The sequence below is a fragment of the Dama dama genome, chromosome 20 (genome assembly GCF_033118175.1).
Source record: "Dama dama isolate Ldn47 chromosome 20, ASM3311817v1, whole genome shotgun sequence".
In the NCBI taxonomy this organism is placed as follows: Eukaryota; Metazoa; Chordata; class Mammalia; order Artiodactyla; family Cervidae; genus Dama; species Dama dama.
The window spans coordinates 61,339,896-61,354,692 of NC_083700.1; positions in this window are offsets into that span (position 1 = coordinate 61,339,896).

Genomic DNA, 14,797 nt, shown 5'->3' on the forward strand with positions numbered 1-14,797 from the left:
CTTCTGTCTACAAAACTGAAAAATAAGTTCCCAGAGTTTATGAGGGTATGGGAAATGGTCCATCTCCTTCTTGGTTGCTAGAATTATAATAGGAAGTATATCAATACTCATTCGTTCAAAAATATTTATTGAATGTATTCTAGATGTCAGATACACTACTCGAGTTGCTAAAATTCAGCAGTGAACAAAACAGGCAAAGATTTCTGCCTACTTGGAAATTATACTTTTCAAAATGATTTAAATACACATTAAACTGTAAAGGATTAACTACAGTAGTAACATTTTCTTAAGAAAAATTGCATGAAGCAATCATACACATTAAGTTGAAAGAAATATATATTAAAACATTAATGGTAGTTACCTCTGTATGATGGAATTATAGATAATTTTTCTTTTTCCTCTTATTGTGTTTTTATATTTCTAAATTTTCCATGACAAACCTGTATTAGCTTGATATCTTTTGCTCCAAACTTAAGGTGTATAATGTTTTACATTTTCACATATTTAATATTGAGAATTATAAACTCAATGAGGGAAGGAACTTGTGTGTCTTGGAAACTAAGCTGAATCAATAGATATGTTAGTGTCAAAAAGAACATTTTGATACTTCAGGCAAAGGAGTACATTGTATTACAGTTGTCACTGTGCCTGCTTGACGTTAACAATGCTTATAAGATGATTAATATTTTTGTCACTTCACTTGAGTTATTTGTGCTGAAGATGCCACATGAATTTTAACTTAAATTGGGATCCACATGTATAGTTTAAAATGTCCTTTAGGGAATTCTCCCACAGTCCAGTAGTTAGGACACCTCTCCCTCACTGCCAAGAGGCAGGGTTTGAACCCTGGTTGGAGAACTAAGGTCCCACAAGCTGTGAGGCATGGCCAAAATAATAAAGTAAAATAAAACAAAATGTCTTTTGAAAAGATAAGTACAGTGTACATAGAAGATAATTTAATTAAAGGTGGATTCCTAACAGTAGTTAGAAATATGTTCTCATTTGAGCCTAAATAGTTATGTGTCCAAAGTTTCTACTATATGCATTTTAATTAAGGAAACAAAATAACAGAATAGAAAAACGATAGGTAATATGACATAAACCGTATAATGTGAATTTAAACTATCAGCCCAAAAAATGTTAATAAAAATTCAAGTTTTAGGGTAGTCACAGTGAACATCTGTTGTTTTTATCCCTGGCACTTGTATTTCTCATCTCTGGTAAACTAGAACCTACTGCCCCCTCAAAACCCTTTTATTTGGGGAACCACTCCTCAGTCCATGTGATCTAAATAGGTTTGACCCTCCCACTGAATTCTAGAGTTGTGCTATTCAATATAATAGTGACTATTTAATTTTAAAAATACATTACTTAAAATTTAGTTCCTCAGTTGCATCAGGCATATTTCAAGTGATTAGTAGCTACACATGACTAGTGGTTACCATACGGGGCAGTGCAGATTATACAACATTTCCATCCTCACAGGAAGTTCTCTTGACTACTGCTGTGGGGTTTAGGCAGGCAGCTCAGCAAATCCCATGAGATGGGTCAAGGTGATGAGTCCAGAGAAGGACACAATCAGGTTAGTGAGAGACAGGCCCAGGACTTTGCAAGGGTTGAGGGAGAGAAGCTCTCAGGCTCTCTTGGAATAAAAGGGACCCCATGAGATTGGAACTACTGTGATTTCCACAAGAGATAACGCTGCTCAGTGTGGTGACTGCATGGAAGAGAGAGTACCTACTTATTGAGAGAAACCAGGTCACGGTAATGTTTTTTTTTGAGTCAATGAGCCAACATTGCCTGAAGACTATCTGCAGATTTTTAAGTTACAAAAGCCAATAATATTTCTTTTTGCTAAATATATTAATAATTTGTGTCTGTGCTGTTTAAATATGTAACTATAGGAGTATTGACTGAGACAAAAAAAATCCAAGCTGAATTAACTCAAGAGCAGTGTGGTTGCTTCTTCAGTGCCACTACAAAGGCTCAGTAGTGACTCCTAGGCTACTAAAAATTAAGAAGATTTTGAATCAAACTTTGATTGTAATTTGAAGATGAGAGTGATGTGTACTAATGCAGATAAATGTATATGTTGCGTTGTGTGCTGTGCGGGCTTCCCAGGTGGTGCTAGTGTAAGAACCCACTTGCCAATGCAGGAGAAGTAAGAGATGAGTCCTTTAGCAAAAAGAAATTGTGTGTGTAAATTTGATGTTTATTTTCCAAAAAGCTATAATCAAATCAGTGGGAGCTAGTCCTTATAATTGATAGCCACTTTGAATCTATGAATATGATATATATTTAGATTAATACATCAAACTTAGGGAGGACAAAGTCCCATATTTTTCTGCTCATATGTTCTCCAGATTTGCTTTATTGATGTATGGATGTTTTATGACCTTTTCTTATATAGCTTGAAGTGGCTTGTGGTTGAATTTGGTGTAGCCTACTTCCACCTAATAAGTGTATATTATTGAGTAGTATTCCTTATGAGGAAAAAAAAAAACTGTATAACTTAAATGTTACTAAAGGTTTTGTATATCACATTTAATTTTATATTTTTCTCTTGTTTTTCACCTCTAATTTTATGCCTCCCATGAACTGCTTTGACAACCAGAAAAGGTAGTTAAGATAATTGGAATGAATAGGTGAAGAAAATGTAAAGACCCAGCATGTTAACATTAAAGAAAGAATCCTTTAATTTTAGTGCAAGCCTTTGCATTTTTTTTTTAAACATCTACATTGCAGCTATGAGAATCATTCTGCCCTAAGTGGAGTTGAGCTCTCCACTTTCACTCCAATAGCCTTGGCAGCAATTTGTTTCCATATGCTTCCATTCCATTTTCATAGTAAAATATAATTAACAAAAATGAAAATGTGAAGAAAATAGATGTGTTTCTTAAAACAACAGAGAATTGGGGGAGGGGGCAGTAACTGGACATGTTTTCTAACTCAATCCACAAAATCATGTTTTCTCTCCTATCACATTCCTTAACTAGACTAACTAGATAGAAGATAGCTGATTTCAGAAGGGCTCCCTCAGGAATCAGTGGGAGATGTTCAAAAAACACTCTGAGTCAACATGCTGACAGTGATCAGGGAAAAAAAATGACATACTCCCCTAGCATTTGGGCTTTATACAAAGAACCATCACATCCCAGACTTGGGAATGATATATGATGCACCTGGAAAAGTGCATTCAGTTAGGATAAACTCAATTCCAGAAATAGGTGGAAGATTGGAGAAAGTTAAGAGAAAAATAAAAAAAATGATGAAGTGACTGGGGAGGTGAGGTAGGGAGGGGGCTTGCAAAGAAAGATGAAAGCAACTAAGTAACTTTTAAGATTTGACATGATAAGAGCCAAGAATTATTTTAAAATAGCAAATACTATGAAGACAGATAAGTTACTGGGAATGGTAGAAAGACCATAGGAAAAGAAGCAAAATTAAGAAAGCCAAAACTCTGGCTATGTATAGGGGAAAATTAAAAGCAACAATAACAAAAACAGTAACTCTCAGAATATCCTTTTTAAGAGTCCATAGGAAGCTTTAACTCATGGCAAATTTACTGCTGAACGCAAAGGAAGTCATGGTGTTGGAAGATGATGATTGTAAAGGAACTACATAGTGGTAGACTACATGACTGGAGACGGTCTTTCCTATTTAGCATTTTTATAAATCTACTATATGAAAAACCAATTTATGTTGAACAAGGGTATACTCCTTGCCAAGCAGCAAGGTTTAAAACAAACTTTTAAAGAACCAATTATTACACAGTTTGCCCTGGGATCTCTGACTATTATAGGGAAGAAAACTGTTTTTAATCTGCTGTTTTCCAAAAACAATTCAATTAAAAATAATAAAAAAATCTGGAATCCTGCCCACAAGGGTTAATAACTACAGAGGTGTCCAACAGATATTCAATCACAGAAATTTAAATGCTCTTTTCATTAAGTCTCTGTGTCTTTTAACATAGCTAAACCATGATAATTATTTTGGGGCTAATTTCTTAGGCTATTTAATAACACCTCCTGCTAGACTTCTCATGTAAACTCAGCAAGAGGAAGCATCCAGAGTAATAGAAAAATATTTGTACTCATTTTACAGCTCAAATTCATACTTTTCTTTATAAAAGAGACCCTGCTGTTGGAGTTTGACAACTACCATACTGACTACATTGGGGAAGATTGGATTAGGAGGCAGTGCTGACTATGCAGTAAAGTCCTCACTCTCTAGCAGGATTTTTATGTAAATTCCATTATGGTTCATACTTCTGCAGATAATGAAATGGATACAATACACTTCAAGGTTTCTAAGTCAGCAAAATAATGAACAGGATAGTCTGTAAACCACTTTAATACATTTTTGATATTTGGTCACTCATAAAAATGGGCTGTGTATTTCTTCTTTCACACCGGTTTTCTTTTTAAATGCTATATAGGTCTACAGGTTATTGCTAATATATTAACATGGACTAAAAAGAGTTCATCACATGTTAAATGTCAGTAAGTGGCAATTTTTGCATTATATTCCTTAAACTATGGACAGTTTTTTTTTTTCCCTCTGAAAATGGCATTCCCTCAGATTGGAAAAAAAGAAGCACACATACTTTATAGACTAATGGCAGTGCCAAATGGATATGCTTTTGTAATTAACTAACCATAAAATTTTAAATATATAGATTGATCTACAATTATTCTGTTATATAATTTGTGATGACAAGTATGGGTAAAAGTGTGTTTTCAAAAGACTAACCTCTAGAGACAATGTTTTGGGTTTCCTAATGGATATTTCTTAGCAATAGTCAATGACTATAACAGAAACAGTCAAGAAAAATATTATGTAGCACAATGTATAAAATGTATTCTTTACCTTCTGCTATTGTCATTTTAGTTTCCTATACTGTCTTGCACTTGAAGGTGAAATTACCATTAGTGTCAATGGATAATCCAGGCATAGGCTAAAGGAAACACAAGACTTTGGCAACAATGACACAATTCTCCAAGTGAAGCAAGAATGTGAACAAAGTATGCATTTCACATTTAAAGTATTCTGGTGATCCATTATTCCCTTAGTATAACTGAACTTTTCAGGAAAGTATGCTCATCTTTATTTTGGGATGACTAATACACATGCAATATTCCCTTTGGTATATTTTATAATTTTAGTCAGAATAGGAAGCCTATTGACGATTTAGCTCATTGCCAAATCAAACAAGAATAGTTGCACTAACTGAGTCTCACTGATAGATGAATTTTGATAGTGAAATGTCAAAACGTGATGCATGACTTTTGATGTGTAGTTGGACTTTTGGGAGCCACGCAGTGCTTCTCTCCAAAGAAGGAAAGTCTAGTCTTAGATTCCTGTGGACCAATGCAGAGAATCATATATGACTGATTCATGACTAATGGTTCCGAATACTTCATTCTCATGGAGCTTTCAAATGCATTCAAGTGTTCTAGAAGCAAATGTTCCAAGCCTTTGTTTCGTGAAGTCCTGATGACTTAAGAGAAACAGGCAGAAGAAAAGTGGAGACAATGTGACCAACCAATGCCAAATAGAGGCAAAAACCTCACATGCACTAATAACAATATTGAGTGTTACTCAAGTTTGCACTGATTGTTTAAATGTCTTATCCCATATAAGCTTCAGAACAATCCTATGAAACAGGCCTAATATTTCCCCCATTTTATAGATGAGAAGGCAGAGAATCAAAAACATTTAGCACTGTTTTTCTGATGATTAAATGCTGTGTAGTAGTTAGATTTGAATCTATGTCCAGCATTCTTAACAACTTCAAATAGTCTCCTTCCCCCCCAAAAGTTTACTTGTTTAGTAAAATAAAGAACAAGAATGTACTTGCATCTTACAAAATAAAAAATGTATTTAAAATTTGATAACATTAAAAAAAAAAACAAAACCCCAAATAGTCACCTTCCCTCAAGTCTATGACAATGACCACTACCAACAGAAAAATGTAATTTACCTTTTATACATACTTTTGGGGACAGACATTGACACTTTTATTGAGATATAATTGAAATATAACATTAAAATAGTTTCAAGTACACAACATAGTGATTTTACATTTGTATATAGCATGAAATAATCATAGTTCGTCACCATACATAGTTATGGCATTTTGTTTCTTGAGATGAGAAGTTTTAAGATTTACTCTTAGCAACTTTAAAGTATTATTAAGCATAGTCACCATGCTGTCCCTTATGTTTCCATAACATTTATTTCATAACTGGGGTTTGTCCCTTTTGACCCCCTTCACTCATTTTGCCCACTCCCACACCCTACATTGACTTTTTGTGATTTTATTCTTATGTGCGCCCTTTTGATGATTTTTAACCTGGTTTAATCTTAGATTCTGATTCTGTTGCTGGTAATGATGGCATGCACCTTTTAGTCTGACCCAGACAAATCACAGTTGGTTATACTGCTTTAATTTCCCTCTAAGAGATTTTTCTCAAAAAAATGCTGATCATCTAGGGTAGAGAAAGATTGCTCAGGCTGTTGTTCCTCAATTTGTTATTATAATTATATAATTATATATAATTATATATATATATAATTATATATATTTATATATTTTATATAAATATATATTTATATTTTATATAATTTATATATTTATAATAAATATATATAATAATATATATAATAATATAATATAAATATAAATATATATATATATTATATATAATTGTAATAGTAACAAAATGCAGTTTCTAGGAACATAATTGTATTTTCAATGACAACAACAATAGTCACACACTCAGACCCTGTGCTGAGTCTAAGTCACACTTAGACCCTGTGTTAGATGCTTTGGGTACCGGGACTCATTCAGCACTCATAATCCTGTGGAGTAGGTACTATTGCAACCATTTTTACAGATAACAAGATGGAGTTGTCAAATAACTTAAGGAAATAAATAAATCAAGGAAATGGTTAAGGGTTATGCAAAGTCTATAGCAGAACTGACCCAACAGAGATTTTTCTTTTTCTAGGAATCTTGGTCTTCCCTTTACCAACTGCTTGCCATATTCAGAAATACAAACTATTTAAAGCTACTCTGTTTAAGGCTACTGTTTAGGGCCAGAAATAAACTTTTAAGATCTGACAAATTATGTTAGAGATGAGGAGTAAAGTTCATTGCTATAAGAGACAATAGCGTATATGCCTGTCTTTCTTCCCTTCTTATCATTAACATCTTTCTTCTTTCTTCTCTCATCCCTTTTCATATGAAAGTGAAAGGCGTGACTCCATGGGCTACAGTCCCTGGAATTCTCCAGGTCAGAATACTGGAGTGGGTAGTGGTTCTCTTTTCCAGGGGATCTTCCCAGCCCAGGGACCAAACCCAGGTCTCCTGCATTGCAGACGGATTCTTTACCAGCTGAGCCACAAGGGAAGCCCAAGAATACTGGAGTGGGTAGTCTATCCCTTCTCCAGGGGATCTTTCAGACCCAGGAGTCCAACCAGGGTCTCCTGCATTGCAGGCGAATTCTTGACCAACTGAGCTATCAGGGAATGTAACAGAATAGACCCTGAAAACCAGGAGCAACTCGAAACATCTTCGGGACTCACTGTAATGTCAGCCCTGGAGTGTGTCTGGGGCACAGTGCTTCCAGGTCAGATAGTGGCCACTGCAGGTGGGGACTAGGCTGGTAGGGGGCCTGTTGACTGGGGTACCAGCAGCCACATCTTGACATGGAGTGCCTCCCCTGCTTTTTCTTTACCACATGAGTGATATTATTTATTTCAGTACCTTGAGCAATTATGAGGCTTTGGGGCTTTGGATGTGCTGGCACTGGTTGCCATAAATGAAGTGAAGAAACACACCCTTAGCTTTAGAATTGCCAAGCCTCCTTGATCTATTTGGCCTCAGAACCTCAGCTGTTAACTGTGATACTAATGTGTACAGTGGACCCAAGAACTCTGCTTCTTTTGACTTCTGTTCCTCATTATGTTCTGGGCCCTCTGTTTCATAAAGAGACAATGAAAGAGAAAGCAGAGGGGATAACAGATATTTCCCCCAGCACTTGGCAATTTGACATGTAAGCAGATCTATATTTGTCTCTGTCTCATCCTTTTGAAGGGAAACTTGTGGGGAGTACCATGCATGTCATATTGCATTAAGTGCTCAGCACACTCTTACTCAGCGCTTAACATAATAACTCATATTCATTCAAGAGAAAAGTCTTCTTTTCTTATGTCCAGCCAACTGAAAAGATTCATGAGGATGATTTAAAAGACTAAAAGGGGACTTTAAGCACAAAAATGTACAAAATATACACACAGAGGGAGCAAAATCTCATAGTGGTAAAATGTACTTTTGAGCTGTTGCTCTTTCTCTTGTTTAGACTTAATGTCTGGATAAAATGTTTGTTCACTGCTAGTGCATATTTTATCATTCAAGAATATATGTACTATATGCTTTTAGAATTAAAAAAAAGAAAAATTCATCTATTTATGAACAAATCTGTACTTTTGAGTGGCCTGTTTGGTAGAAAGTTGATAGTTCTTATTTTTACTAACAAAAAAGAAATATTTTACTAGAATAGCTTCCTTTAGAAAATAAATCTGGACATGATCAGGAGTAGCCAAAGCAAGAAGCAGAAAAACCCCAAAATAATACTACAAACATCTTAAGTCACTTAACTTTATGTAAATCTACTGAGGCGGAAAAAAAAAAATGAGAGCAGAATATAAAAGACTGAACAAAGCAGGTTAAAAACTGGGAGGGGAGAACCCTTGGATCAAAGAAAAAGAAACAAAAGAAATTATAAGCTATTCTTCTTTTACTGGAAAGAAATTAAGACTTGCACCTATGATACATTGGAGTAGAAGCAACTATAAAAGAAAAAAACAACAAAAAACATGCCCAAACCTGTACTTGGATCAAGGTGGAGTAGCTACCTGCCACAATTATATAAAATCATCTCAAGTTATTGCTACAGGATTATTTATGAAATAGGAAAATATTCAAGTACGCAACACACTTCTCAGAATTTTCTCCCCTCAGTCAGTAAGTTATACCATCCAGAACACAGCAAGTGCCACATTCATTAACTTCTAATACCGAATCCAAGTTTTCTAAATCTTCTTTATCCCCTTTAGAGTTTTATGCCTGACTGTTTTATTGTGTATAAATATGTATTTAAAAGATGCATATTTGTACTCGACTCTCTCCTTGTACATTTTCTAAGCAAAAATTATTTCTCAAGTATTAAATATACAAAAAAGTTGTTTTTTCTGTAAAATATAAAAATTGCATAAGGTAAAATGATCAGTAAATATTTTTAAGCAAAAATATTTAAATGCATTTATTCTTAGGAAAGTTTGATACCAGATAGCCCCAATCTTTAATAATAAGGTAACCTTTTATTTCTTGTTGTCTGGGGGTAATCTCAATTTATATCTCTTGCTCTAGCACAATTGATAATAGTATCCCTTTTTCTCCCAAAGGTATCCAACTACAGACAAAAACCATATAATGTCTTCTACCTAATATCAAGGCAGCCTGGCATGAAAAAAATCTAAGGCTTTGGAGACAAGCCCATGGGGTCTGCGCATATTTCCATCATTTACTTACTATGTAAACTTGGGCAATTACTTATTCACTCTGAGACCAATTTTGTTGTCGGCAGCATATGGATAATAATAATAACTTGTAGACTTGTTGGGATAACATGAATGCAATAGTATTATGTCTGGGTACATAGACAAATGGGGATAATAAGATCTCTGTATAAGATTGTTGCAGAGTTTAGTTAAGATGAATTCTAGCATAGCACGTGGTAGATATGTAAAAAATATTCTTTTCATCACACTCATTCTCATAATCGTCATTATCATCTTCCATTAGTAGTTGTTTAGTAAAGTTAATTGCTTCTCTCCTTCTAACTTTTATCTTTTTTCTGGTACTCACTGATGTCATATATATGGAAGATGTTTAGAAATTTGACTTGTACTCATAGCAATCAGGAAATATGAGCACTTTACTAACATGTTTGGACTGAGACTGCTTTGAACATTACCTGGACAGTGTTTTGGTCTGGTTACTGGAAAAAACCTTCTTCTGTTTGTGATAAGAATGAATGTTTCAGAATGGATCTTAAAAGTCCCCTCAAGGCAGAGGAGTAAGAACTCTGACTCTTGGACAATCTGGGAAAATCCCAGATTCTCCCCTCCTAAGAGGAAATTCCTTTAAAGTCTACATTTGATTCTTAAAAATTCAAGTAGCTTCCCTTTTATTTCATTATATGTTTGTTTTTGTTTTGAATTTTTAAATATCTTAAGAATCCTCAACCAAGGCAAACATGTGCTTTAGGGCAATGTGCAGTATGTGCTCTGGGGCTTATCTTCCTTCTGATCCACCTCTGTCTGCTTCCAGGTTACATGTATCCCAGTATGAGAAAGAGCAGAGGTTTTTTAGTTAATTACATCTGGTTCAGAAGTCAGTTCTGTACTTTGTGGCCTTTGGCATATTACTTAATTTCTCTGAACCTCTGTCTCCTGGTCTTAAAAATTGGTATACTATAAATATCCGTCAAATTGTTTGATAACTAAATGCAATAATGTCTATAAGTCCACAAAGTCACATATTAGGAATTCAATCCATGTCAGTTATTTTACATTCTTTAGTGTTAGTTAAAATGATTAGTGATATCTAGCCAGGTCACGTTGATGAGGACCGATTTAAATTTATTTCTATTGGGACACAGAGCCCAAAGGCACATAAAATAGATGACATCTGGCTCACCACATAAAAATGTCTGTGCAATCCAACACAGAATATCACACTACTATCCAGGTTCTTTCTTTCAAATTCCCATGGTAACTCAACCTTAGTAATAATAGCTTATTAATGACCTTACTTGACTGGACATACATGCTTCTTGGAATCCAATTGCCATATAGGAACCATATGCTTGAGATCATTTTAGACTTTAGAAAGACCATTAATAAAATGAAAACAGAAATAATATTCCAAGGCACCGGATTCTATCAGCTAAAGGCTTCATTCTTTATTTAGCTGACACTTAGGTGTCCTTGGGGCTTCCTCAGTGGCTCAGGAGTAAAGAACTACCTGCAATGCTAGAGATGTAGCAGGAGCCACAGGTTTGATTCCTGGGTTGGGAATATATCCTGGAGAAGGAAATGGCAACCCACCCCAGTATTCTTGCCTGGAAAATCCCATGGACAGCCCATGGGGTGGAAAAAAGTCAGACACGACTTAGAAACTAAACAACAAACACTAGGTGTCCTTTGGGGTCCCATTCACATTTATCCTCTTTTGGGAAATATTCCTAAAATATTCTATGCTTTCCTCTATCACTATACTTATTACAAACTGCAGAAAATTCATTTTCATTTATCTATCTGCTCCCTTAAGCTTTAAATCTCTAGGGATTACCACTATTTTTAGTTGAATAAATATTTAACATTTTTGCATTTTAATTCTAATGTGATAAATATTGAGAGATATAATTAACATAAACAAACACGTTGGGGAATCTTCAATAATATTTGAAAGTAGAACAGAGTCCTGGGGCAAAATAGTTTAAGAACCACTGCTCTAGAGGGTAACACCACTCAGCTTTGTATCCAGAATCCCTGGTATTCAATGGCTGTTTTGTACATGTTTATTTACTAGATGGGTTGGTGATGAATAACTGAATAGTGCCCATACTGCCAGAAGCATCTTACCCTACAATAGAAACTATCTTTATATTCAATATGTAGGAATCAATTAAAATTTCCCCCCTACCATTATTTCTTGCCTCATAATGCCTATCTCCACAAGTGAGGTAAGGAAAAGGACACTTTGTTCATAATTAATCACTTAATTAAGTCACTCAAGAAACATCTATTGGGAAAATACTACTTGCCAGGCACTGGGTTAGGTGTTGGTGGTAAGGAAGTAGACAGAGAAATAGGTCATTTCTCCTAAAGCCCATTCTCTGACAGTGAAACCCAAGAATTTACTTGGTTGATTATCACATTATGGATTTTACAACAGTGTGTTTGGGACAAGATAGTTTTAATATCCTCTGAAGATTTTTTTACAAGTAATGATTGGATGTTTCTTATATTGCGTTTTAGCTTGTCAGGTGGCTCAGAAGGTAAAGTGTCTGCCTGCAATGCGGGAGACCCAGGTTTGATCCCTGGTTTGGGAAGATCCCCTGGAGAAGGAAATGGCAACCCACTCCAGTATTCTTGCCTGGAAAATTCCATGGATGGAGGAGTCTGGTAGGCTCCAGTCCATGGGTCGCAAAGAGTCTGACATGACTGAGTGACTTCACTTATATTGCTTTATCATAGTGTTTTAAGGAATATTTAGAACCCACCACTGTTTCAGTTTCCTGTAACAAAAGTTCGAATGCTTGCTGGTCCTGGAGCAGTATATAGGGGAGTTTAGATGGGTAGAAAACAGCCTTGAGGGGACAGAGTAACTGGGAAGCAATCTCAGCTAGATTAATTTATAACCTAAAGTCTCACAGAAACAAGAATCAAGTCAGAAGTTTTTAAAAAAATTTTCTAAAGCCTAAAATTCTAAAACAGTCTTTTTATTTTTTGTACCACTGTTTTGTTTCTTTCAACACAAAGTCAACTCTGCCCTCACCGAAACAAACAAACAAACAAACAAAGAAATGTACATATGTGAGGTGACAGTGTATTGATTTGATGAGAGGAATCCTTTCACAATGTATATGTGTATCAAGTCATCACATTGCACACTTTAAATATTTTGCAGTTTTGACAATTATACTCTAATAAAACTGAAAATAATAAAGTCAGTGTCTTAAAGGAGAGAATACCCTCTTGATAACTCCATGAATGAGAAAATGTAGAAACAGTTTGAAATACATAGTACATTTTTTTTAGTCTAACTGAATGAAAGAGATAATAAATCTTCTTTTGCCAGGGGAAAGAGCACTTTTGAGTTGTGTTGATGTAGTTAACATACTATCTCCAAGAGCTAAACCTTTATAATTATTCTATGTACACTACTTTATTCACTGTGAATTGCAATTTCTCCCTTATTTTAACATTGCTTGACATTGGGATAGACTGTTTAAATAATGAAACATCATAGTTTCATTGGCAGAGTTTTGCATTTTCTTTGTAGGATAGAAAATGTTGATACATCTTATTATTGATAACATTTTAGATTAAATGAAATCCAGTAGCCCATAAAAACTAAATGAAACTTGGTTCCACAGCTATATGGTGACACCATACTCAGGAGAGTGGTCTTTAATGCCTTGAATTGCTCTTATTTCCCTTTCCTGCCTCCTCGAAAAGTAGTAGACTCATCTAATGAGCAAATAAGTTGGTTTGCTTCAAGGCAAGGTAAGCAAATTTGAATGACACTATTTGATCCCTGATAACTTCAGAGTTTGGTATTAAGTTTGCACAAGGGAAAAAATTCAGTCCACAGCCCAAAGGGAAAAAAATCCAGATGTTTTGTTGATATATAAATAAGATGTGATCACAAGACAGAGATTTCTGAGTGTGTCCTAATTTCCATGCTTCAAAATATTAAACATTTCCTCAGCTTACAGTTGAGTATATATACTTTTAAATGCAAATAGCAGCATATGTAATTTTTCATATTACCCTTCTCTTCTGAGGTGCCAAGAAAAATAAATGTGTGCAAAAACATTTATGGCCACATCACTATCTGTGCAGTGGTTAAACAATCAAAAGCTCTTCTGCAGATGCACATATGAAAATTAAGAGCATTCCCACTTCCTCAGTCAAGACAGTCATGCTGTTCTGGCTGCACATACGCATAATGGAAACAAAATTGCTTTAAATAATCAAAATACACAAAGGCACATTTTTCTGAGTGATTGGAAATAACCTTGACAAATGCTTGCATTTGGTAAATTATGAACTAGCCAAGTTACGTTTGCATAAATATAATGAAAAACATTTTTTAAAAATTTAGTAAGCACATAAAGCAAGGCATTCTCTTGGTAATGAATTTCTTTGACAGATAAACCAACAACCATGCAGGGTAAGTTTATGAAGGTGCCTCCCTGAGTGTTTGAGAGAGTGAGAGAAGAAGAGAGAGAGAGAGTGAAGTGTGAGCATGTGCGCAAGTGCATTTATATATACAGATACATACTTCGATGAATAAAAATTCTGCAGAATTATAAAAGAGGCAGAGATATTCTTCCAACTAAAAACAAATATGGAAAAATCCTAGACACATCAAGTATCTACTTGCATTTTTAAAAGAAGAACACAAACCATGTACAATTTAATGCTACAGTTAATACAGTATACAAATAATATATATACAATATATATATATATATATAATGTTAATACAGTATACAAATAATTCATATTCCCCAGACATAACTCTTTGGTAACACAGAGATTACCTGTTAGGTAAACATACAATTATATTTTCTGCCAACAATCTAGATACTGCACCTCATATGCAACTTAGGCATCAATATGTAGTTAGGGAGGATTTGTGTGGGACTTATTTTTAAAAAGCATTCAATTAGGGCAAAAAATAATTTTCTACTCAGTGGTAGTATGGCACTACTTATTATCAGATTTCTTTGGGTCCAGACATGGAACACTACAACATGTGGATACATCAAAACAAAAGCCAAGGAAAAATGTACATTCATTTGGGTTTTTCTAGATTAGCCTATTTCTTATGCTAAGCATAATTAGATAGGGAGACTGACTTTACTGAATTTGCTACAAGAATAACAAAGCTATTCTGAGAATTCTGTAGCCTTTAGAAATCACCAGTAGCTGA